This window comes from Macaca nemestrina, chromosome 6 (assembly GCF_043159975.1).
Source record: "Macaca nemestrina isolate mMacNem1 chromosome 6, mMacNem.hap1, whole genome shotgun sequence".
Classification (NCBI taxonomy): domain Eukaryota; kingdom Metazoa; phylum Chordata; class Mammalia; order Primates; family Cercopithecidae; genus Macaca; species Macaca nemestrina.
This window is the reverse complement of record NC_092130.1, coordinates 70,080,836-70,105,534: the sequence shown is the minus strand read 5'-3', so window position 1 is coordinate 70,105,534 and position 24,699 is coordinate 70,080,836. Positions and strand designations below refer to the sequence as shown.

Below are 24,699 nucleotides of genomic sequence, written 5' to 3'. Positions count from 1 at the left end.
ACTGGCGAGAGCTTCAGAAGTGTGATTAGGTCATGAGGGCAGAGCCCTCGGGTATGGTGTTAGTGTCATTATAAAACAGACCCAGGGGAGCTTGTTTACTGATTCCTATGATTTTGTGAACTAGGAAGTAGGCTAGTGCCAGACACTCAATCTGCTGGCAACTCAATCTTAGAGTTCCTAGTTTCCACGACTGAGAAATAAATTTCTCTTGTTTATAAGCCTCCCAGTTTATGGTATTTTGTTGCAGCAGCCCAAATGGGCTAAGACTTTGCTTGTGAGGGAGAAATCTCAAGTAAGAAAAAATAAGAACATCAAAACTACTTTTACTAGTGATGTGACAAACATAGCAAGTAGTTACATGCTAATTCAGGCTCATTTTTAATTAGGACTTGAGGAGGCCGAGTTCTGCTGTCTTCAGTCTTCATAAATGAGCACTCATGATCAAAGAGCTACCTTCTTTAAATAATTTAAATAAATATCCATTTTAATTAAAGTAGATATTCAATATTGGATATGAAAATAGTATTTTAAAAAACTAGATTTCGTGGCTGCTGCTTAAATGAATAGGTCCCTGTACAGAAGGAAACGACATCTGGCATAGTCCCTGTTCAGGGCTGGGGATCAAGTGTGCACTCAGCCAGAAGCCTTCTGTGATCCCAGCACCTCCCTGGGAGAGAGCAGCTGAGACGGAGTCCCTTCCAGTGTTGCCTGGTGGGTCACTCCACAGATCTTAATAGCTGCCAGAGGACAAACCAATCTGGTTCTGCTCTTCTGAAAAAGGGCTAGTGTTTTCTTTGAGCCCAAATGAGAGTGGTTTGGAATTCAGCAAAGCATTTGATGACTCATTAGACAGACCTTCAAAATTGTGTGAAAAGGTCCCTGCTCTATGCAGAGGCCTGAATGTGGCCCACCTATACCGTGGGAAGCAATAAGCCTGCCTACCCTGACTTTTAGGGTGACCAAAGAAGCCTGTAAGAAAAGTTTGGCAAAGAACCACTGGGTGCAAAATTTCAGCTATTCTCCAAATTTTCAGTAGTTACCTCTCACTTTGTACTTTATTATAGCACTTTCTCTGTCATCTCAGTTGTCTGGTACTTTCCGTTTTGCTCCCAGATCTCCAGGTCTGTCGGACACAGAAGCTGTAAACAGCAAATCCAATCACAATCACATTTAAAGGGAAGTTCAGAGAGAGAGAATTGTAAAGGAGAGATTAGATATCAGCGAAAATTTTATTTAGTTATGTTTTCTGATTCCCATATGTCCATAGGCTTCATTGTAGGCTTCTGAAAAAAATAAACTATGACTTTCTTTTCTTTTTCTTTTTGAAAAATGTTTACAGATCCTGCTTAAACTCATCAGTCAATGGTGATTTTATTTATCTAACATTCCATTGAGGTGGAAAGAATAGATTAAATATTATCATTGTTCATTTTATGGATAGCTTCCATTAACCAATGAAAAATATTTATAAAAATCCATAAAAATCAATCAATGAAAGTACCCTTCTAGATGTTTATAAAAGATTGTACAGCATACTGTGGTCCTTTGAAGATTCTCATTGAGCTCCCATTCACTGGATTGGATTTGCATCTTGTCCTTTTCATGTTCTTTGTCCAACTTCTCCTTGGCTCTATAGGTCAAACTCCTTTTTGCTGATTAATGTTTGGCTATCCGTCACTGGCTTTACTCTTGGAACATTCTCTGAGAAGGGCTTTAACATCTGTGTCCTTGTGAAGCGGCATCACTGTCTGGGGTGAATACCCAGAGCTCAGCATCTAGTGCCAAGAGGATTGAAGACATGAACACATGTGGGTTAGTTAAGGAGCGGAAAGTGTAATAGGTAGAGGAAAGGAGAGAGGAGAGCAGCTCTTGCGCGCGTGTAAGAGAGAGGAGTCTGAAAAGGGAAATGTGGCAGACTGCAGCAGATTTTATAGCCAGGCTTCAGGAGGCTGTGACTGATTTACATAGGGCCCACAGGTTGGTCCGACCAGTTGTGACATTTATAGAACGTGCTGGGAAGGCTGGTCGCCCCACCCTAATCTTGTTATACAAGTGGGCTTTCCACTTGGCCAGCACCATCTTGTCTGCTCCTTACTGAACACGTGGCTGGCAAAAAAGAGAAGACTGAGCCACCATTTTGAACTTATCTAGTCCCAGGTAGTATGTTCCTATTGGCACAACTGCTGGCATTTTCCTGTGCAAGCTTCCAGCTTGCTTGTCTATGTCTGAAGCTCAATTTTACAGGCTGCTTTTTGTTAGAAAAGAAAATGATTTTGGGGTTGCTTTTTATTAAAAGGAAAACCTTATCAAGGACTTTTGTACCCTCACTATCTGCCTAAGTAATTTCTTTTTAACTCCTATATCACTTGCTTCATGTACTATGCATACGGGCAAGAGTTGCTACATCTTTCGATCACATCTTCCAATCCAGGAAGCTTCTTTATTTCCCTGCCTGGCCCTAATCCCATAGAAGGAGGATCTCATACAAAAGGGTTGAAGGCCATATAAATAGCAGTATTGTTCAAGGAAAATAAAAATAAATAGAACCCAAGACTCTTAAGCAGTGATAGGTAAAGCAGTACATGGAGTATCTGGGTGCGGGCAGGCAGAGGCAGAAAACTGCTGATGCAGGAAAGATGAGCAAGGTATTTTAAGGATGACAGTCATTTAGGCTGGGTACTTCATGTGAGTTAGTTAGAGGGTGGTGCAAGATTAACTGTGTTGGAGGAGAGAAAAATAGTGGAGAAGAAAGAAATTGTCTTGAGGCCAGGTGCAGTGGCTCATGCCTGTAATCCCAGCACTTTGGGAAGCCGAGGCAGGTTGATCACCTGAAGTTAGGAGTTCAAGACCGGCCTGGCCAACACGGTGAAACCCCGTCTCTACTAAAAATACAAAATTAGCCAGTCATGTTGGTGCATGCCTGTTATCACTGCTACTTGGGAGGCTGAGGCAGGAAAATCTCTTGAACCTGGGAGACGGAGGCTGCAGTGAGCCAAGATCACACCACTACACTTCAGCCTGGATAACAGAGTGAGACTCCATCTCAAACAAACAAACAAACAAAACCAAAAAGAGGAAAGAAAACAAAGAAGTTGTCTCTAAGCAGAGAGAGTATTTACCATTGGAAACATTAAATAAAATTTTTAAGAAACTTAGGAGGCTGAGATATGAATAGATAGATTGGGGTTGTATACTTTTCCTAACACTGGCAAAAACCAAATTAATGTGTGGCTGAGCAAAGAACTCATACATTCATGGCCAGAGGATAAAGAATTTATGAAAATTGTCTTTTGAAACAGATTCAAGACACTTGATAACCCTGGGTGCAAAATTTGTGTCGAAATCAAAGTAAAGTTGTTTGTTCTAACAATTGCATTGGATTCTGACATAAATCTCGGCTGACATAAAAATTCACCATCAATTGCACACAAAAGTATTTCATGACCTTGCATTAGAATAAGCCTTTCAAAGGACTGAATATACTGTAAATTGAGCAAGAATCAAGCTCTTTTCTAGATGCCGATATCAGACAGGTATGAAGATTACTATGTTTCCAGTGGAGCTTGGGAAAACACAGACACTAGAAATAAACTGGCGATTGGCTGTCACTGCTCAGAGCTCAGATTCATTCATTTCTTTGCTACAGTGAAATTCTTAATAAAATGTCAACAAACATGAAGAGCAAGAAGTCAGGTCTGCCTATATCACGTGCAGAATAAGATTCCTCTGTGATGACACTACTCTCTTACCCCAAAACATTGACAATTCTGGTACACATGTGTATCTGTCAGAGAACAGATCATCCTGTGAGAGAGAAGGACTGACTTCTGCAGAATTGTATCTCCTGACTTTGGGGTATACCAGGCAATAAAATGTGGCTGTATCCTCTCTCACTACACCCATAACCAATTGAGCTTTTTATGTCTAAACCACCATCTTTCCCTCACTTTCCTAGCTACTGCCCTCTCCCACATTCCATGACTGTTATTTCTCTGTCAAACATCAGAAGAGAAGAATGGGAATTATAAGGTATAACTGATACAATCTCACTGCAGGAGTCGTACCTCACAGAAGAGAATGGTCAGATACTTGGCCAAAACTATTTTCTCTACTCCCTGCCAGTGAAAAGATTTGGAGGACAAGTGACAATCTGCCATTGCTTACACTATATAAAATGAGCCTTTATCACCTCTCTCTGGAGATGGACCAACCTTGGCATGGTGTTGCAGTCTAGCTGAAAATCAGATCTTTTGCATGGGAAAATCTGACCTGAGTCCAACACATCAGAGTCTATTGCTCTCTCTTACATTCCCTTTACACCTTCAGCATGTCTTTTTATGGGCACTAAGGAAAATGATGAAGTAGATAGGATCGTATGATGGGTGATGAGGAGTGGCCAAGAGAGTAATTGAAATATTCTCTTGTGAGTACCTTACCTGTAAGTCATAGAAAACCCAAAATAAGAATACATTGGATATCAGAACCTGCTTTGTATATCATGAACAAATTTACCTACTCTGTTGGCCTCACAACTCTGAATTCCTTTTAAAATACATGGTTTTGATCATTTGATATTTTAATAAAAATGGTACTGTGTTGATTATAGCATGATAGCACAAAAAGCCATGTTGCTGACTAAAGCAGAGAATGTGTGCTGACAGTGCTCACCTTTGGGAAGATTCATCTGTCATTTGCATGTTAACAAGTTTCAAAGAAGTGGCACCATTTCCTCCCAGTTCCATTATAATACACACACTCTAGGCATTCATTGCCTCTGACAGGAGTTAGAACCAGTGGGGTTTCTTCAAGACACTGCTGTCACAATGATGCCACAGTGGTTTAGACCTTTTGTTTGTTTATTAGTTTGTATATGTGTAGCACTAGCTGCTTGCTTTATTTTATTCCCTCTGTTTTGCAATGAGCTATCATGGCAGGGATGGCCTTTTTGCTGCATAGCTTGTAAGTATGTCCTGAGGCTAATAAGCATGGCATATCTGATGAATAAGATGAGATAACTGTGTCAAACACTGCTGGAGAAATGCCGGTACATGTCTATTAGCAAAGAAGTCTGAGGCTCCCATTTGAATGTGTGTGTGTGTGTGTGTGTGTGTGTGTGTGTGTGTGTGTGTGTGTGAGAGAGAGAGAGAGAGAGAGAGAGAGAGAGAGAGAGAGACAGAGACAGAGATTGAGAAACAAACCTCGGTGGGACTTTTCCATATCCTGCATTCATTAATTCATTTATTCCCTCATGCAATAAATATTTATTGAGCTAATGTGTCAAGAACTGAGGATAAGATGAGCAAAAACAAGCAATTTTCCATATCCTTATAGAATTTATCATGTAACAGAAAATGATATTACTCAAATAATATAAAAAATAGGCAATATTAATTGGACAGGAAATATAGCATGCTGAAGTAAGCTTAGATCATAGGTTAAGTAACCAGAATGAAGTTAGTTAAAGGTTTTGGGATGGGAAGTTATAATTATGTACTAAAGCATATTTAAGAATATTGTTCATATTGTATTTTCTTAATAAAAATAGAATCTATTGATTCAATATAATTAAATTAGATTGTTTCGTTCAGAGGAAGAACATGTCTTGATCATCAAGACATTTAGAGATCAAGTCAAGAGAAAAGTGAACAAATAGTACTCCACTTGTAACAAGAGAATGAAAATTACTGAGCTGGACTATACAGCTGTTTGGACAGGGGTAGACTAATAAATAGCGAGGCACTTAGTGAATGGATAAGAAACATGCAGAGTCTGTAGGCTTACCGATAAACTGAGCTTGGTCCTTACATTATATCTCCTACATATGCGTCATATGGCATATGCATTGTTACCTAACTAGAGAAATAGAGAACAGCTCACATTTATTTGTATATTCTACCAGTTATTTCTGCTATTCTAGATTATTCTAATGGTATTGCTATTGCAGAAGTTTTATTATTTCTGATACTGAAAGGTAGCAGAGGCCATTCTTTCCAGGTGGCATTATTAACTTAGTTGGGGTTACTAACAATTTTGTCAATTTGGTGCCTTAATTGCTCTCCCAGTCCCCTGCCTGCCAAAAGAGCACAAGGGGGTGTGGGAGGAAGGAGAGGAGTGAATAAATAGACCCAGGAGTCAAAACCATGGTAAAAGGAGCCAATGAGCAAAAGGAGCAAGGCAAGGCTAAGAAATCCAGCATCTTGGTAAATGGATAAAAATGATTTGGTAGAAGGAAAAAAATTGAGCTGGTGACTCCCTTCAATTTGGTAATATGCACTGATTTCTTAGTCAATTCAGGCTGTTTTAACAAAATATCCTAGACTGGCTGGTTTAAACAATGGAGATTTATTTCTCACAGTTAGGGAGACTGAGAAGTCCAAGATCAAGGTGCCTGACAATTACATTCCTGTGTAGGGCCCTCTTACTGGCTACAGACAGCCGCATTTTCACTGTGTCCTCACATGATGGAGAGAGAATGACCTCTGGACTCTCTTAATCTTCTTGTAAGGATATTAATGACATCATGAGGGCACTACTTCATGACCTCACGTAAACCTATCTCCCAAAGCTTCTACCTCCAAATACCACCATATTGTGGGTTAGGGATTCAAAATATGAATTTCAAGGAACATGAACAGTCAGTCAGTAAGAACAATTTAAACATTTCTTCTTATTATTATTATTATTATACTTTAAGTTCTAGGGTACATGTGCATAACGTGCAGGTTTGTTACATATGTATACTTGTGCCATGTTGCTGTGCTGCACCCATCAACTCGTCAGCACCCATCAACTCGTCATTTACATCAGGTATAACTCCCAATGCAATCCCTCCCTCTCCCCCCTCCCCATGATAGGCCCCAGTGTGTGATGTTCCCCTTCCCGAGTCCAAGTGATCTAATTGTTCAGTTCCCACCTATGAGTGAGAACATGCGGTGTTTGGTTTTCTGTTCTTGCGATAGTTTGCTGAGAATGATGGTTTCCAGCTGCATCCATGTCCCTACAAAGGACACAAACTCATCCTTTTTTATGGCTGCATAGTATTCCATGGTGTATATGTGCCACATTTTCTTTAAGATTAATTTAAACATTTCAATGACCTAACATGGAGTCCCTCGGTCAGCATAACACTGTATTTATATGTCTATATCTAGGACAGACTGCTTGTTGTCCCACAATATCTCATTTTCTTTCTGACAATAATAATGCAATACCTAATATTTGATAGTGAGTCACTTAATTTTCATGAATTTGGTGATTTTCTATATAGTTCTCTCTCATTGACTACTAATCTGATTATGTTACAGTGTCAGAACACTTTGAATAATTTTAATTATTTTAAATGTATTGATGTTTGTTTTACAGTACAGAATATAATATTTTTGGAGAATAGGCATGCACACTTGTGTATTCTGCTGTAATTGAGTAGAATGTTCTAAAAATGTCAATTAGGTGAAGTTAGCTGACAGTATTGTTCAAATATTCCGCATCTTTACAGATTTTCTGTCTACTTGTTCTGTCGAATGCTGAGAAAAGTGTTGACGTATCCAACAATAATTTTAGATTTTTCTTTTAACTTTAGTTTTATCAGATTTTATGTATTTTGTAATTTTGCTGTTAGGTGCATAAACATTAAATTATCCTTGAAGAATTGACCTCTTCATCATCATGTAATATACCTCTCTATCCTACATAATATTCCTTTCTCTGCTGATATTAATATAACTACTTTAGCTTTCTTTTGCTTAGTATCTGCATAGTATATCCTTTTCCATCTTTTTTATTTTTAGCTTATGTTTTTATAATTAAAGTTGACTAACTATATAGATAGCATATAATTGAAACTTGCCTTTTTATCCAATCCAAGTTTTTAAATCCATAACCTCAACCATTTATCCTTTCTTTGTCTTACAAACAATCCAATTATACTCTTAGGTTATTTTAAAATGTAAAATAGGCTGGGTGCAGTGGCTGACGACTGTAATCCTAGCATTTTGAGAGGCTGAGGCAGGCAGTTCACCTGAGGTCAGGAGTTTCAGACCAGCCTCACCAACATGGTGAAACCCCATCTCTACTAAAAATACAAAAATTAGCCAGGCATGGTAGGTGGGCACCTGTAATCCCAGCTACTCGGGATGCTGAGGCAGAAGAATTGCTTGAACCCAGGAGGCAGAGGTTGCAGTGAGCTGAAATCACGCCATTGCACTCCAGCCAGGGTGACAAGAGTGAAACTCCATCTCAAAAAAAAAAAAAAAAAAGGAAAATAAATTATTGTTGACTGTTGTCACCATGTGGTGCTATGAAATACTAGATCTATTAATTATATTTAAATATATTTTTGCACTCATTAACCATCTTTATTGCCACCTCCTTCCCCACCCAAAACCTGCCCAGCCTTTTGTAATCATCATTCTACTCTCTATCTCCGTAAGTTCAATTATTTTAACTTGTAGCCTCCACAAATAAATGAGAACATGTGAAGTTTTGTCTTTCTGTGCCTGGCTTATTTCACTTAATATAATAATCTCCAATTCCATCTGTGCAGTTGCAAATATCAAGATCCCATTCTTTTTTATGTCTATATGGTACTCCATTGTGTATATGCACCAAGTTGCCTTTATCAAATCATCTGTTGTTGACCACTTAGGTTTCTTCTAAATCTTGGCTATTGTGAATAGTGCTGCAGTAAACATGAGAGTACAGATTTCTCATCAATATATACATTTCCTTTCCTTCGGTTATATACCTACCAATAGAATTGCTGGATCCTCATATGATAATTCTATTTTTAGTTTTTGAGGAACTTCCAAGCTGTTCCCCATAGTAGTTGTACTAATTTATATTTCCATCAACAGTTTATGTAGGCACTTATAGCTATAAACTTTACTGTTAGTACTGCCTTGACTATATCCCATAGCTTTGGGTCTGTTGGGTCACAACTGTTTGTTTCAAGAAAATTTTTTCATTTCCTATTTTATCTCTTCATTGACCCACTGGTTATTTGGGAGTATATTGTTTAATTTCCATATGTTTGTATAATTTCTAAATCATCTAGTATTACCTTCTATTCATCATGTGTGCTGGTTTGCTAGAGAGCTTTTTCTGAAAGAGAAGTGTCTGTTCCACCCTCAATTTTCGGCCTTCCCAAAAGGCCCGCTATGCCTCCAATAGGGTCTGTCTGCATGTTCTTGTTTCCCTTCAAGCAGTAGGCCACTGTTACTCAAAGCTTTCAGACTGGTGAGGGAAGAAGTGGGTGGGGGGAGTTTGGGGCATTCTCTGTTGTTTTGCTTAAGTCTCACTGTTCGATTGGCATTGTTTTTCTGAGTCTTGTGGATTAGGTGTTTCTAAGTGATCTTGTCTCACTCCCAACTGTAGGTCCGAGACCAGCAAGTTTTTCTATTCCTCCCTCAGGGGTATAGAGTTGTATTGTTGCTGTTGTTCCCCTCCCATTGCATTTTCATTAACGCACTAAGAGCATCAGATTTTGTTGCCCTCTTTCTAGAAGTTTAAGGCCTTTGTTTTATAGAAGAGACAGGGGAGAGTCATCTGTGCTCTCTCCTCAGTGGCCCCACTGCCCCAGGCCTGCATCATAAGGGACATATTTTTCAGGATTTTTACTGATCTTCTGTGTGAACAAAAAAGTCTGTGATGAGTGAATTCTTCTGTCTTTGTGCCTTTCAGGGTTTCTATATTCTCTTTTCAGCCCACAGTTGACCTTTAGCAATTAATTTAAAAATTAAGCTTGATTCTTCTTACCTGTGATAAACAGTGTCTATCCCAGTTAAGCAAGGACTCATGTCTCAACTCTTATTTGATGTGCCTGACTTTCCTTAGATTTCATGTTAGTTGGTACTCATCAGTTCTCTGCTGGGTCCAAGAAAACAAATTTTCAGATTGTTTTGTGTTTTTGCTGATGCTGCTGTTGTAGTTGTTACTGAAAGTATGGGAGTGATACTCTTTATAGCATTCTACATCCTGAGCGGAAACTGAAAATCCCAGAATATATAATATTTAGCTGGGCATGTGACAAGTTGAAATCAAGAATCCATTTTCTGGCCTCTCTTATGACTAGATCTGGCCAATTATACGTACATGGGAGTTGTCTGTGCAACTTCCGCAAATGTCTTTAAAGGGAGGGCGCACATTTTTCTCTTTCCTTTTCATTGTCCTCCTGACCCAAATGTAGGTGAGAGATCTGGAACTGATGCAACTATCTTACACTACGAAGTAAATTTGGGAAAAGAGGCCACACTTGATAATATAAGATAGAAGGAGCCTCATACAAGCACTGTGTATTAGTCCATTTTCATAGTGCTATAAATAATACCTGAGACTGGGTAATTTATAAAGAAAAAAGGTTTAACTGACTCCCAGTTCTGCATGGCTGTGGAGGCTTCAGGAAACTTACAATCGTGGCAGAAGGCAAAGGGAAGCAAGGGCACATCTTATATGGTGGCAGAAGAGAGAGAGAATGCAGGGGAAACTGCTACTTTTAAACCATCAGATCATCTGAGAACTCCCTCACTATTTTGAGAACAGCATGGGGCAAACCACCCTAATGGCCCAATCACCTCCCATCAGGTTCCTCCCTCGACGTGTGGGGATTACAATTCAAGAGAGGTTTGGATGGGGACACAAAACCAAACCATATCATGGTGGATTACCTATGTACATATTCACCTGGGAGAAAAATAAGTTATAACTTGTTTAATTTACTGTCACATTGAATATTCTCTTTAGTTGCTGTACTAAATACTAACTGTAAACTGTATACACATTTATACAGTGATGAAGACATGGCATAGAGATGAGGTATGTTTGGGGGCACCAAGCTTCTGGTTAGCATTGCTTGTGCAGTAGGCTTTCTCCCTCTTTTATGCACCTTCAGCACCCAGCACCTAACTTAGGAGCTCACAAATCAGTGATTTTGATAAATATTCAATAATAAAAAATGCAGCCATATCATCTGACTGACTTCCCCAGGCTACAAATTTGCAGTGCTGTTTTGTTATATTCTTTTATATAGTGATGATATATAAGCACCTCCTTGCCTACATTATTTAATCCCACCTTGAGTCTTTAGCCAGAGTTACATAGTTAACAGAATGAATGATTTTTCTTTCCTTTTTGGTTTTTGCCTTGCTAGGGATGTAAGGAGAACTAGAAAGACAAAATCGTGTCCATAGGAGGAGGAAGATGAGAAGCAAAGAGCTGAAAACTCATAACTGGAAAAAGTGGCCCCTCATAACTAGGAAGAGGCTATAGGTTATCTACTCAGACTACTCTTTATCTCCGATTCTGGCGGAAAGTCAGGTCATGAGGGTATTCTTGGAAGAAATATTTCCTTTCCTTTCTCAGAAAGACACTACCTTCCCGTTATCTGTATCCCATGCTGAAGAGGAAAACATTTAGACAGTTCCACAATCTGTCACTGGACCTCAGAGCAAATGCTTAAACCTCCTGTGAAGTAGCCAAATACGGCCTTAAAGCACCTGAGTCATCTTGATTAAACTCTTAGCTCCTCAAGACTAGATCTATGCCATCTGTTTAAAATTTAAATGTCATACCATGAAAAACATGTATAAGATATTTCTTATACCTATGGTAGCTATTACTGCAAAAATACCCCAAACTAATAACTGGAGGGATTAAATAGAGAATGAAGGAAGTTGCATAAGAAATATCATCTCCCTACATAGGGAGCAAAGAAAAAGCATGTTTCTATTCTTTGTGTATTATTAGAACTTGTATGCCCTCCTCAGTATATTAGCGCTAATGGTGCTGAAGTCTATGAAAGATAATTGCCTGGAGTCATTCTCTAACCATGGAGAAGGTAAGATTAATAAAGAACATTTGTTATAATTTTGCAACCAATTTATGTAATGGAACTCATAATAAATAACCACATTTAACACAATCATTCATCAAAGCCAATTTACACATCAATTTGTTCACTATGTGTTAAACCAACCATTTATAAGAATAAGTTGGTTTCTTTCTGTGTCCTCTGTTCTTTCTGTTAAAGTAAAAATTATTGTTAGATATGGTAATTTTTTGGCTCTTACAGAGGTAGCATTGATAGTGATATATGTTGACTTCTCAGCTGCTGTTACATGATGTATAATTTTGCACAGCATGTTGCTTCTGTCTGGAGTAAGAGGAAATTATTGTTTTAAAAATATAAAACCATTATTGATAGTCTGTTCTTCTCTCAATAACTTGTCACTCCAGGTGAATACAATTCGCCATAGGAGAGGCTGTAGAATTCCATGAACTGTCAACTCTTAATTATTTCCAGAAAAGGGGATACGGAGAACCCAGTAAATAAAATTCACAAACTATCTCCAAGCATCTTATTAATGCCATTTTCAAGTTACCCTGTTACAACCTTTAGCCAGTATCATTGTCTCTCCCTTTTTATCTACCCAGTATTGCAAGGACATGATAGTTCTTACCTGTGTATATCCTAGAAAATTCTGCATTACACAATAATTTACAAATCTGTGGAAAAGGAAAAATGGGTCCACAATCTTATACTGATGGGAAAAATTTGAAGTCAGAACTGTCACTAATGTATATAACAAACCTCTACAAGAGAAAAATCAAGGTATTAAATGGTTGTTAGTTTCATCTGGGAAGACTGAATAAAGGACAATGGCTCCTAATCTTGAGTCAAAGACTCCAGGAGGTCTATTAAAGTATTGCCTGCAGGTTCTGTAGATGCCCCAAGTGCTCCAGGTTTGAGGATAGAAGAGGCTATGGTTGGTGCCACAGAACCATAGTCTTTATCACTTCTCGCCATGCACAGATCTGCATAGACCACCCCCAAACCATCAGCCCTGATACCACATGCTAGTTACCTTGGTTTAGTTTGATTATGTGCTATATGCTCAATGAGACTATAAAGGTTATAAGAAGATGCAATAGTCTCAGAACATGTCCAGATGCTGAAGAGGTAACATCTGTCTAGCCACATGGCTGCATTAAATCAAGATATTAAAATTTCTTTTTAATTTCTCATCAGATTTCTTAATACAAAAATTTCTTTTCATTCCATAGCATTTCTCCAGCGAACAATAGCTGCCATTACCAGTGGTGTTGTTTGATAATATAGCAAGAATATAAGTTATCTTCTTTGCTAAACAAAAATAAATAAATAAAACAGGGGGCAACATGGTTCTAGTGTTGGCAGCTGTTACAGTGGTTTCCAGTGTGGCAGAAGTAGCAGCATCTTTGGGGCCCATTACCCATTGTGGACATCTGGGGATATTTCTGGAGGCTCAAGCTAGAATCTGTTTTTTCAGCCCTTCAAATATTCTGTGAGCCACTTATGTACTCTTAATTAATCCCTTTTTGCTCAAAATAGCAGGTTCTGTGGTCTGCCATGAAGAACCCTGAATGACACACCATCTAAACTAGAAAAAAAAGCTTACACAGCACAAAGAAAGGGAGGACAACTATAAGAAGTAGACTTTTTTCGACAGTTGGTTTTTCTTCTGAGCATAGTCATTAATCCTGCTGTCAGGAGGAATAAAGATACTTCCTGAGTAAGGTGTAAAGAGTTGAGCTGGACTCTTGTAACACTGAGCAGCGGTGGCATGCAAATGTGCATGAGCCTTTGGAGCTCTCCTCCTGTTTGTTAATTCTGCTTCAAAGTTTTTTGAAATCTGTGGTGAAATAGCTCTTTTTTTTTTTTTTTTAACAAAAACTTTTAACCCAGAGAAAATATGCTTAATCCCTTTGGGAGACAATGACGGCATCAAATATCTGAGATATTTTTATTGATTGATTTCTTTTTTTAAAGGCCTTCTTCTCACAATAACTGCTTTATCCTTCTTCTAAAATCAGTCTGCACTCCTTACTACACCTCTGAGAGCCATCTCCAAATCATCATGTGGCTGTCACGCCTTACCCTTGTCCTGGGGTTCTCCCCAGCCAGTGCTCTTTTTTCAGGTTACTGACGTGGGAAGATAGGTTCTTCTCACCTTTTTAGCTCTTCTTGATTTCCATCAGCTTTGAAATGACTCCACATCAACACACAGTAAACGCAAGTTTCTTTATGCAAGTTTAGATCCAAGACAAGTTCCCTAGTTGCCCTTCCTTACCAGATTGCCACCCCTAGGATCGTCTTCTCTGGATATTTTAAAGCTACTACTGAATTATTATCATAATCTCCCCAAAGTCTTCATATTTCATGGTGCTGATGTTTGATAGGACATCTTCACGGGACTGCTTCTATGAAGAGACCACTATGACAGGCCCATTGTGGGGTGGAGATGGAAGCACACAGAGAGAGCACTCCTTGCTCTTAAGTTCCTGGCATGTACGTGCTTTTACAATGGAAATCTCATGACGTGGCCTATGGCCTGCGTTCCTTAGCTTTGTACTACCATAAATGTTTAAACAGTAACTACTACATTTAGAATAATTCCCTTCTCATAGGTCAGGTCTTACTCATTCTGCCTTAGGTCGGTATAGGTAAGTGAAAAATGCACAATTTAGAATCCAGCAGACTTAAAATTCTGACTGTTCCACCTATAAAACATGTGATATTGAGCCAATTATTTAAATTCTTCATATCACAGTTTTCTCAAACGTAAAAGGAGAAGTGACATGTCATTTCACTGATACTTTGATGTGAGAAATACAATTTAAATGATATAATGAAGATAATGCCTGCCACATTACAATTACATGCCCAGATAAATAACAGATGTAATTTTTCTATATTATTAAAAAAACAGACTTACTCTCATAGAGATGGCATATTTCACCCCAATAATAGAAGCTTGGGAAAATTGGATCAATCCAGATTAAAAACATATAAGACATACATCAGATGTAATATGTGTATTATACTGCTTCAGTGTCTCAGTGGGCAGGGAAAGTCAAGTTTATAAATTCCTTTATTTCCAGAATCCAAATTAATTATGTTCATTGTAAATGCAGATATGTAGAATGTCTGGGGTATAAGAAAATGATCACTTAGAATTAATAAAATATAAAAACGGTATAGTGGCATTTCTTGGAACAATGATTTTCAAGAATAAGCAGCTTCTACTTTCTTAGACACACTAAAAACTAAGTGGTATTATTTTGAGGCAGGGGGAAATCCCTGGTAATCATACCAGTTGATTTCTTGCTGTATCCTTTTGTTCTTTTGTTGATTTTAATCTAGCTCCTAGGTAAAATTGTTTTTTTCTTCTCTATAATCATTAGAATATAGATATGTATTTTGTCATTTCACCTTTGTATTTTGTCATTTCCCTTTCCACTTCCAATCCTTTCACTAAAAGCAATATGTATCAAAACTACTTTCTGCCCTGGTACTTCTGTACCTTGCATCACAGCAGAAAAATACCCAATGTCTTTTGTTGCTCTTGGGTGTAAATGAGGCTGATGTATTTTGGAAACTACCTGTCCAAAGCCACTGTAGTTTGACTAATGGATCTGAACAGTAATGTCAATCTTATTCTCTTCTAAGTTTGAAGATGCTTAGTGGCAAAGAGTGGTTCATTTTTTTTAAGGTAATGCATATAGTGAAACACAATAGCCTAAAGGCAACTTGACACAGACACAACATTCTTTTTTTTATTATTATTTTGGAGCACTTAAGATCTGAAATGAGTAAGTTGCATAAGTTTCAAGTATCAATAATGGCTTTTCTTTAATCCATTTCTACATATAACAGGGTGACTGGAACAACATATCAAGCCAGGTACAACGTGCCTCTCTTGCCAAGCAAAGTGTATCGACATGCCCCCCTGAGCTACTGGCAACGCAAGGGTTTTCCTTCTCTAACTTATCCTCCATCACTTGCTGGGTCCTGCAGGATCCCATTAGGCCACCCCTGGGAATTTATTTCATGACTGTGGTAGCTTGTTCTGGCTTAAGAGTTTGATTTTTAAAGTAAATTTTCCTTTGCTGAAGTGGTGTGCTTAATAAGTGTTTGTCATGCCACAAATCCATATAAAATATCACAGCCCAGCTTCTCATGTAGGTCAAGAGCAGAATGTACATTTGTTTTCCTGGGCTCACCTAATATATTTTTAATTGAATTAACTGCCAATATACAATAAATAAATAGATTATTATACATTTAGTAAAAACATTAATATTTCTGACTACTTTATTAAACATCAGAAGATATAGGCAATACTGAGCCAGCTTTTCTGACAAGTGGTGATTGTCCAGAGCTGAGGAGCGTTGCCTCATTTAAAGGGCATGTTCTTCAGCTCTGAGTCTTCATGATTTCTATTGTTTCTTTGAGAACAATGGTTAGTTTCAGTTATTACCTGTCATTGCACTGGCACTGGTGTTTTCCTTAGTGGAGCAATATATCTTTGACACAGGTCTCTATCAGAGGTGGAAACTGAAAGGAGAAACCGAAGAGGTTGAAGAAGAAAAATCAGCTGGATTATAATTCTTAATGAAAGTGAGAAGTATCCCAGATGACTCATCCGTTTGCATCATTGCTCATTTCCTACAGATATTTCAGTTTGCCATCCCAGTTCTAAACCCATCTGGATTTAGGGACACTAGAATTGCACTGCCTTACTGATCCGTCATTTTTTTCTGCAAAGAAGATTGCTGTTGTTGCTTAAGATTGTTTCCTGAATAAATCTTTTACATCTTGCTGCAGTCTCACAAAGTATTGACTTACAGAAATGGCTCTTTCAGGACTTCTATCAAAATATTAAAATAAATGTGTATATTATTAGAAACATAGTATATTATGGAATGGATAACTACTCATAAAAATCATCTACATCTGACTAACTTGGAGCATTTCTATGAGTTGAATTTCTTTGATTGCAAACAATAAAAACAGACCCTTGGTAATTTAACCAACAGAGAATTTATTAGAAGACTAGGGGATGGCACCACAATCAGTGACAGGACTTGGGAGAACCAGTCTCAGCAGGATGGGAACAAGTACAGCTTAGGGAAATTGGATTGCAGAAGTTGAGTGGCAGTTCTAACAACATGATGCTGATGACAAGCAACATCTCCAAAAGGTTTCTGTTTTCTTATTCTTTCATCCATTGACTCAAGACTCTAAGTCCAGATGTCTAGAGAGCCTACAGTGAATGACACTTGTCCCTAGGGGAGGTCAGTGTACCTTGATCGACAGCTTCACAAAGACTACAAAAAGTGGTGGAGAGGTAATTCTCTAAAAGAAAATCCAGATCCCTATGACCAGAAGGAAAAGGAGAAGGTTGCCAAAGAGACAGCCAATGACTACTACAGAAACTGTTCACTATAATCTAATGTCTTTAATTTCTACAATGTTTTTCAGGAAACAAAGACAAAAATAAGACAACAAGAAATAAAAGAAGAAATGAAAGAAAAAAAAAGACAACTCACTTTGTGCCTTTGACACTTTCTCTACAGATTGCCTTTCATGGATATAGGGCCATTTGCAGTCAACTACATTCCCTATAAAATGTTTCAAGGCCCTAATATGAATAGATAAGTCTCAGTCTTAGTATTTCAATTCCAGAGAAAATTTTCAGTAACACAACACTTAGACTGTGAGCAAAATTGGGAAGCCTATGTAAATTACTATAGGGCAGAGAAATAGATCAAAGTGTTCAAATATATTTGAGCAATATCCCCAATGTGAATGGCTCTATTTACCATCACTCTCAGCTAGATAAAACCTTCTAATCCATTGTGGTGCCTCAGGATAGAACATTCATTTCCCCTTTAGAGTTTGCTGGGATATCTAAGGATGTCCCATATTCTTATTTTGATCTGTGTAGCTTCAGCTATCCATAGATTGTCAGAACTAAAATGATTGTTTGTCAGAGAGTTGCCAGGGACCATTCATAGCTCAGAAGATTTTAAAATTATATCAGAAGGTATCTAAAGCTTGTGATGCTGCAGACCTGCTGCAAAGATTTGTTAGAAGCAGGGGAATTCTTATGCTGGAAGGAAGAATTAAAATAGAAACACAGGGATTTGGGCTGATTAAGTCAAAATCAAGTTGAATTTCATATATATTATGAACCCCTATTTATTAATATCATCCAAAAGCCTTTGAAAATCAGCAAGCCAGAAATATTCAGTATGCAACTTGGACCCATCAGGGAGAGCTGAAGACACCTGTAAATTGATTTTCAGTCGTGGGTGGGGTGGGGTGGGGTGGGGAGCCATGTGAGGAGTGAAGGTATAGAAATGAAGAAATGTGCTGAGCAGCATTGGTTATAACTTTAAGCAAATTCTTCATGCTGTGAGATAAGAGAGGCAAAGAAGAATTAGTTATAAGATCAATATGGTGATGTAGGTGCGGGGTAGGAGTTTTCAATGAGGTTTCCATCTTAACTTGCCCCTTTGCTGCAATCTTACCTTTCTTGCTTCACTCCTCTTCAATATCAAACTTCCTACAGGATGCCTGCACCCTCTTCCCATCTCGCCATTTTATATTTCAAAATGAAATATGGCAAATTTAATGTATAAATTTAATTTTGACATTTAAATTTTCTAGAGGCTTAGCTTATAATGTCAAATATAAATATACTTCAAAATTGGTTTTTCTTTCTCTAATGTCCATCCAAATTTCTTGCCTCCAACATAGTTTCGTCCTTGCTTTCTGAGTCTACTGTGTTGTTAGGACCTTTTATCCTCACCTCTGTTTCTGTTTCCTGTGTAAAGAGAAAGGAATGGAAGAGGGCAAGGAAAAAGTAAAAGATAATGGAGAAAAAAACTATTTTATGCAGATCCCATGTAATATTTATCTTATGTCTATCTTGCTGTCTCCTTGGTTTTAAAAACTGTGCTCTGAATAAAGTGTTTTAGTTTATTCAGGGCAGATCTAGATATGTGAGCCCTAAAGATTAGCCAAATAGGGGGAACTTTCATGGAAAAGAATATAAAACATGAACAGAAATTTAATGATGAATATTTATCTGGCTTCCAGTTTATATGAACAAGAGGCAAAAAATCTTTTCAAATCATGGTAAAAACAACAAAATTGACAAAATGGATAAATAAACCTTACTTTCTAAGGGGCTAATAAAGAACTGTAGATATAATAAAGCCTTGATGAACTGAATTCCAGAGAAAAACAAGTTCTTCCTAGTTAGAGTACCACGGCAACTTCTCTACCTGGGGAAGAGCTCCTGATCTGGATACGAGTGGGTGGAGGTGTAGGCCTGATGTTGATGAAGAGACTCAGCAGGGTTAAAAAGAAAACAGATAAGCTTTAGATGACACAGCGATGGCAGGAGGCATTTGAATCTGGAAGATTCCAAGCAAAAAACAAATTTTTCAGTCAAATAAGTTTCTCTATCTGAATATTATCAAGAATTCAGCCATGAAAGAGAAGCTGATAAGCAGAAAGAAATAACATATTCTTGTGTTGCTTCTATTTTGAAGCCCTGACAAAATTGAATCCAAAGGTGAACTAAAAATATTTTAAATTGCATTTCAACTTTCTCTTATTTGGAATATAAAGCAAGATAAAAAAGAGACTAGTGATAATGAAAAAATGAAGCAGGCTGATCACAGCTAAAGTCAATACTGTGACGTAGCACAGGCTCAATTTGATTATAAAGATTCTGCACGCCAGTACCTTCCCTTAACTTTCAAACAGGGGCAGTGGCTTGCATTCTCTGTCAAAGAACAAAAACGAATTAAATTTTTATATTATTTTATATGCCATACTCATAATACAATAAAACATTAGAAGATATGTGATGAAGCAGGAAAACATGTCCCATTACCAAGAAAAAAAGTCAATATAAATTGAGCTAGAAATTTCCAGGTATTAGATTAGGGAGGTTGAGAACTAAACATAACTATGAAAAATATATTAATTTACAGGAAAAAATGGATACAGAGATGAACTATTGTGGGAGAGAAGTAGAAGTTGTAAAATTTTAAAAAGTTGATTAAAATTCTAAAAGTTAAAATTATAATATTTAAAAACAAAAATTTGGGTCTTCAAGTAAATTGTAAAAGAAAGATCCAGTGAACTCAAAGATGGATCAATACAAAACATCAAACTGAAGGACACAGTTAAAAAAAAAAGGTGGGAAAAAGTAAACAGACCATCTGCAACTTCTTGGAATTATCAAGAAGTTTAGCATGCTTGTATTTGGAGTTCAATGAGGAAAAAAGAGAAAGAAAAAATAAAACATATTTTAAACACAACCAAAATTTATTTTTTACAAATTTTACAAAAAATTATCAATACATTGATCCAAAAGCTTAACAAACTACAAGTAGAAACAAGAAAAACACACATAGGCATGTTATAGTCAATTGCTGGAAACCTAAAAGAAAGAGAAAATCTTAAAAACAGACAGGGGAGAAACAGAAACATTATATACAAAGAAACAGCTATAGGAATTATGACTGACTTCTCATCAGAACATTGCAAACCAGTAGACAGCCGAATGGCTGATTAATCTAAATACTGGTAAAGATATGGACTGAATAGAACTCTCATACATATCTGAGGTAGCTATAAAATGATATGCCAATTATGGAAAATATTTGAATTTTTCTTATATAATTCAACTTTCATCTACCTATGACTGAGGTACACACATACATACACACACACACATATATATACACATACACACACATATATATGTATATATATAATATTTTCTGTATCTATTCATCTGTTAATGGACATTTAGGTTGATTCTGTATCTTTGTTATTGTGAATAGTCTGCAATAAACGCCAGAGTCCAGATATACCTTTAATATTTGGATTTCTCTTCCTTTGAATAAATATCCAATTGCTGATTCATATGGTAGTGCTCAAAGAAAAAAAACTGCAACCTCCTCAGAACATCGTAACCAGCAAAACTGTTATTGAAATATGATGGATAAAGTCCTTCACAGACAAACAAAAGCCGAGAGAATTCAGCACCACCAGACTCATCTTGCAAGAAATGCTAAAGAGAATACTTTTCAAGGTATAAACCCACTGGTAAAATTAAGTACATGAACAAACCCAGAATACCCTGTTACTATATTTATGGTGTATAATCCACCCATAACTCTGGTATTAAGCACAAAAGACAAAATATATAAAAAGCAATAATAGTTACAGCACCCTGTTAAGAGATAGGTAATTTTAAGAATGTAAATTGAGAAAAGTGAAAATCAAAATGTAGTGGAAATGGGGTTAAAGTGTAGATTTTTTGCCTTTGTTTATTTCTATTCTTTTGTGTTCTAAGATAAGTTGCCATCTCTTTAAAATAACTTGTTATGTCTTTAAAATGTTTTTTGTAAGCCTCATCGCAACCACAGTGCAAAATTCTGAAATAGATTAACTAAAAATAACAGTAACAATTTAAAATATACTATCAGAGATAATAACATAACTACAAAGGAAGACTTTAATAAGAAAGGGAGGAAAAGTCTCAAAACCATCAGAAAACAAGCAACAAAATGATAGTAGTTATTACTTATCAAATAACACATATTGGTATAAGCAATAAGTATATACCTTATATAACTCCTTAATTATCAATAATAACACTGAATGTAAATGTCTCAATTCTCCAATGAAAAGGCAAAGAATAGCTGAATGGATAAAGAAACAAGACCCAACTACTTGTTGCCTCAAGAAAACCACATATGTAGACTAAAAGTGAAGGATCAGAAAAAGATATTCCCTGCAAATGGAAACCAAAAAAGAGTAGGAGTAACTAGATTCATATCACACATATAAACAGATTACAAATCTATGATTATAAAGAGATAAATTCACTATATATTGATAAAGGGGTCAATTTAGCAAGAGAATATCATAATTATATAAATATTTATGCACTCAACACTGAAGATCTCAAATATATAAAGCCAACATTAATAGACCTAAAGGGGGAGATAGACTTCAATACAGTAATAATATAGGACTTTAACAGCCCACTCTTAGTAACAGGCAGATCATCCAGACAGATAAGAACAAAGAAACAGCAGAGTTAAACTACACATTAGATCTAATAAGCCTAATTGACATTTACAGAACATTTCATCCAACTGCTGCAGAATACACTTTCTTTTCATCACCACATGGAACATTTTCCAGAAGAGACCACATTTGAAGCCACAAAACAAGCCTGTACACATTTAAAAAAAAATATATATATATATCAAGTATTATCTCTGACCACAATGGAATAAAATTAGCCATCAAAAAGCAAGAGGGACCTTGGAAAATACACAACCTTGGAAATTAAACAACATGCTTCTGAATGGCCAATGGGCCAATGAAATAATTAAGAAGGAAATTTGATTTTTTTTAAACAAATGAAAATGGAAATACAACACACCAAAATCTATGGGATACAACAAAAGCAGTACTAAAAAGGAAGTTTATAGCAATAGACACCTATATCAAAAAAGTAGAAAGATTTCAAAATTAACAACCCGAAGATTCACCTCAAGGAACTAGAGAAGCAAGAACAAACCAATTAGTAGAAGGAAATTAATAATAAAGATCAGAGCAGAAATAAATGAAACTGAGACTTTAAAAACAATACAAGGTCGGTGGTGGTGCCTCACGCCTATAATCCCAGCACTTTGGCAGGCCAAGGTGGGTGGATCACTTGAGGTCAGGAATTCGAGATCAGCCTGGCCAATCTGGTGAAACCCAGTCTTTACTAAAAATATAAAAATTGGCTGGGTGTGGTGGTGCGTGCCTTTAATCCCAGCTACTAGGGAGGCTGAGACAGGAAAATTGCTTGAATCCAGGAGATGAAGGTTGCAGTGAACCGAGGTTGTGCTACTGCACTCCAGCCTGGGTGACAGAGTGAGACTTTGTCTCAAAAAACAAAACAAAACAAAAAGATAAAACAAAAAGTTTGTTTATCAAAAAGATAAACAAAATTCACAAACTTTTGGTTAGACTTAGGAAAAAACAAGAGAGAAGACCCAGATAAGTAACATCAGGAATAAAAAAGGAGACAACTGAGAACACTGAAATACAAGGAGTCATTAGAGTTTATTATGAACAACAGTATTTCACTTGTTCTTTTTGTACATTTTTGCTATCAGACATCACCAAAAGAATATGCCCACCTGGTCCACTCATCACAGGTGGAGGATGAGAGACATGTATAGCAGAGACATGAGAAGCCAAGCCATCTAGGTAACTCCTACCTAGACCAGTTGAACTCCAGCTTACCTGGAGACACATGCATGGTAATTAGTTGTTTTAAATCATGGAGTTTTGAGATGGTGTTATGCAATATTATTGTAGCAATAGCTAACCAATAAACTCGGTAACTACATGTTATACAGCTTCATCTGTTTATGGGTATCTTTATTTTAAGTTCCAGAATTTACTTTGTTGTTACTTTGCAAACAAATATGAAGTTGCAGGTATTCTTCCAAAAATGAAAATTTATTTCATTAATATCCAGTTTATGTCCTGCTCTTGGTTTCTGTGTCTTTCTGCACACAAACTCTTTTTTCAATGCCAAATCATAGTATAATCTTTTTGGAGACATTTTAAATAGCAATTCAACACAACTTATATGGAGCCAATAATGCACACAGCTCATGTTAATTAAGGTTGGTTGTGAATAGCTATGATCAAGTTCATGCACATACAGGCCCTGACAGTCATGTCACAACTGTCACTTGGCTGACAGTAATTGTAAAACACTATCAATTGTGGGAAACATCTCAATTTTAAGATGCTAAATATATAATGAATGTGATTCTTGGAATCATTGGAGAATGATATATCCCTGGTCAGTACATTCACAGTCTGAGTTGCTGTTGCCACAGCTAGTTTTCTCTTTCTGAAAGAGGTTTGTTCTTTTCAAAATGCCTGATTTCAAGAAAGCCCTTAGAGAAAACTTTCTATGTCATTCCTGTTCCTCCATCTGTTGAGTATCTTTAGCTCTTGCTACATATTCTTTTTTTTTTTCAGGGTTGGGATGGTCTCTAACTGTGGATGATTTTGCCCTTTAGCTATAATTGAAAGATTTTGAATTATTTTTTTTGTGCACATTGTCACTCATAGAGCAGGCAAGAGGAGCTCTTTCTCTGAGCCCCAAACGCTAGCAAATCCTGCTCTGGTCTTCTGGCCAAGGCCCTCCCTATAAGACGAAGAGTTTACTGTACTAAGGGAATATGCCTAATTAAAGCCGGATCCCCTTCCCCAACTACCATGCTTCAAGTCCCACGTAGCTGATGTCTGTATCTGTTGGCCTGAGGAGTTGGCAAGGAGTGTCTATTTATAGGAATATAGATAGCGCTTCATCACGGGTTGGATAGGTTGACAAAATGCTTGTGCATTATGCCTCATGAAGGACAGAGACTGGTGGGAAAAAGGAGGTAGGTCAGAGGCTAGAATACAGCCTGCTTTCCTGTCTCACCAAGTTCCAGCATGGAACTCCGTGTTAATTCTAAATTTGAGTCTGGCCTTCTAATTCATTGTGACGGTATAGTTTTCAAAGTAAACGACTAAAACATATTTTAATTAACAGTTTATTATTAGCTTAATGTATGTTTTAAATATTCATGCATATGGTATTTTGGCCTCCAGTTGCATCCTTCTCTCACTTCCCACAAATATCAGATTCAGACATGCAGCTTGAGGATACTGAAGTAATATCTCTTCTATACTGGGATCAAAATTTACTTATGCTACACTCAATGTACACAAAAACACTTACCTTTATCTTTTTTCACTCCTAAGAACTGTTATAATATGTTTTTCCT

At 37.0% G+C, this 24,699-nt stretch overlaps 2 long non-coding RNA genes across 3 annotated transcripts in view; one reads left to right on the top strand and one right to left on the bottom strand.

The window, feature by feature from the left end:
- LOC105471111 (uncharacterized) overlaps positions 1-24,699 on the top strand; it is a 326,529-nt gene that overhangs the window by 194,400 nt on the left and 107,430 nt on the right. The gene's annotated exons all lie outside the window — the stretch shown is intronic.
- Positions 1,190-16,318, bottom strand: LOC105471110 (uncharacterized). Its single transcript, XR_980992.3, has 3 exons — positions 16,293-16,318; positions 9,754-9,861; positions 1,190-1,775 (listed from the first exon to the last, which is right to left on the bottom strand). It is a non-coding gene; the product is annotated as an uncharacterized lncRNA (long non-coding RNA).